The sequence below is a fragment of the Sabethes cyaneus genome, chromosome 1 (genome assembly GCF_943734655.1).
Source record: "Sabethes cyaneus chromosome 1, idSabCyanKW18_F2, whole genome shotgun sequence".
Lineage (NCBI taxonomy): Eukaryota > Metazoa > Arthropoda > Insecta > Diptera > Culicidae > Sabethes > Sabethes cyaneus.
The window spans coordinates 69,763,409-69,766,303 of record NC_071353.1 but is presented as its reverse complement, the minus strand read 5'-3'; positions in this window follow the sequence as shown (position 1 = coordinate 69,766,303).

The window sequence follows — 2,895 nt, the reverse complement described above, 5'->3', positions numbered from 1 at the left end:
TCTATGACAAATTTTCCACACAATTTGCCTGCTAACGAAAAACTAACATATGTGATAAACGGACAGAATGCGAACCCAGAAGATTGTACGAAAACAGTCTCCACTTATGTCAGTCGCTTGACTTATGGAGGATGATTAAAATAAAAGATCTTAAACGAAAACGGAGAAACCCGGATGACATGCATGCTTCAGAGTTACTAAATCACGTTCCAAGGTTGCTGCACGAAAGGAAAGTAAAAGCCAAACGCGAGTATTACGAAAGGAGGTTAAATAGTAGCAACCAGAAAATGGCGTGGAAACTAATTAACGGCGTGGCAGGAAAGAAACGCATTCAGACGATGCGATTGTGTTATGTGATGGCGCTCAAATGATCACGGACTCACAGCAAATATGCTCCAAGTTTAATGAGTTTTTCTGTGAAGTTTTACCAAATCTTGCTTCTACGATAAATACCAATCATGACATCAATCGTTTCGAAACTATGCGACCATTGCAAACTTCGATGTTTCTTGGGCCCATCTCTTGTAATGAAGTAGTAATAATAATCGATTAGTTAGATTCTAAGAAACCAGCTGGACCTGACTCTATGCCAGTTTCATTCATCAAAAGACACCATGAGTTCTTCGCATCATTGCTGGTAGACTTATTTAATGAAATCGACTGTACTGACCAATTTCCGGACTGCCTTAGAATTACTCGTGTAATACCCATACACAAGTCAGGTGATCCAAAGAACATGAATAACTACAGACCTATATCCACGTTATCTATATTGGATGAGGTATTAGAAAAACTAATCGTGTCCAGAACTTTGGAGTTTATTGCCCGTAATCATATACTATACAATCACCAATACGGTTTCTGGCATGGATCTAGTACATTAACTGCGTGTCATGAACTAGTAGAAGAGATCTATGAGGCGTTGGATAATAAAAAAAAACATGTGGAAGCTTTATTCATTGACCTGAAAAAGGCCTTCGATACGGTGGACCATCAGTTACTTCTTAAAAAACTGGAAACATATGGCATAAGAGAGAACGTTAAGAAATTACTGGAAAGCTATCTTACAAACCATTAACAATTCGTAACAATTGGAGATTGCAGCAGCTCTTTACTCAGCCACATATCAACTGGAGTTCCTCAAGGAAGTAATCTAGGTCCTATATTATTCTTGCTCTTCATAAACGACCTAGCAAACCTAAAACTCCACGGTAAAGTGCGCCTCTTTGCCGATGATACCGCTCTCTTCTATCACGGTACGGACAGTGGAACTATTCGTAACCAAATCAAGGATGACCTGGAATTATTGACAGAGTTCTTTGGCGAAAATATGTTGTCCCTCAATTTAATGAAAACTAAGTTCATGATGATACATATACACATACTAATAGAAGTATTTCGGATCATACGCCGATTAGGATTCGCGGTCTCAATTTGGAAGAAATCTCTCGACTGCAGTATCTTGTGGCTAACTGGGTGTAGAGAAATACATGCAATGCAATAAAAAAATGAAATAATATGTCTAATATTCGAAAAGTTCCTTTGAATATTCGATTGCTTTGTCGTACTGTCATATTAGCAGCAGACATCGATTTGGTTTTCCCCTATGATCACTTTGACGGATAAATCGAATTGGTTTCCGCCCACTAGCTTCCCAAAGCGGCAACAGTAGCTATAAACGAGCATAACGTACTTGCAATCAGCTCATTCTACGGACGATTGCGGAGACGGACGGTCACAGCGAGAGCAGCAGTATTGGCTTTCTCCCCGGCTGGATTCACATAGCAGCATACAAGGAGTAGCTATTCTATAGCATACTTGCTTAGCAACCAGCTCATTCATCATTCTCTGTTGAGCGAGGGATAGTCCGTTTTCCTTTTGCTCTATGTAAGACTCCACCAGTGGTAATCTTGCACAGACACCAATTGGAATAGTCCCTTCGCTGCAGCAGCAATAGATTTGGTTCGCGTCCCGCGTTGAATAAACTGCCAGAATGGAGACGAAAGATTTCCTGGCGGCGTCCGAAAATTACGACACAGGGGTTCTGCTAGTAAGTCAAATCTGCGGCAGTTGCAAGTTCTACAAAACCGTTGCCTAAAAGTTCTGCGAAAACTTTTCCTATATCCCACTGCGTGCTTGTGTTCAAACTTCAGTGACTCACTGCTCACAATAAAAGCGTTACACGAATTTCAAATCTTGGTACGAATGCAACAGATCATCAAAGATCCTTCATTACACCATAATACGGTTTTGCGAAGAGGCAATTTGACACGAGTAACCAGACAAGCTGGAAACTTCACCTTGCCTAGATGCAATACGGAGCTAGGCAAGAAAAGATTTACCAATGTAGGAATCAAGTTGTATAATCATCTTTCGGAACAAACAAGAAATATTCGAACGTTTTGAGATATGTTTAACACATCTGGTCTAGTAATTCGAATAAATGGTATGAGGCACGGTGCTCCCTATTCTGGACTGTGGACATCACCCATAGAATACTTCAGTCCTGAATAAATACAACCATCTGTGGTGCAGTATTGGCACAACGGCCAAGTGTAACTCCAGCTCCTCTAAGTTTAACTAACGCCAACAGCCGGCTACATTATACCGTACTGACCCCTCTGTGCCGTGGTCGTGGATGCTGTCCGTAGTACACTCCTGCCAGAACGACTGCATTGAAACTAAAACCAGATCATCTACTGGTGCTTCTCCGTGATACAATTCCTTTCTCTCCGTGCCGTGGACAACCGTCGGTGCTACAGCTTTCTGGTGCAAGGGCTAAGCGGAGAACCAGCATTTAAACTGGCTACGAGATCCTCTACTGATGCTTTCCCGCGATACACTTACGTTCCGTGTGGAGTGGATAACCGTCTATGGTACATCCTCATAGCGCAA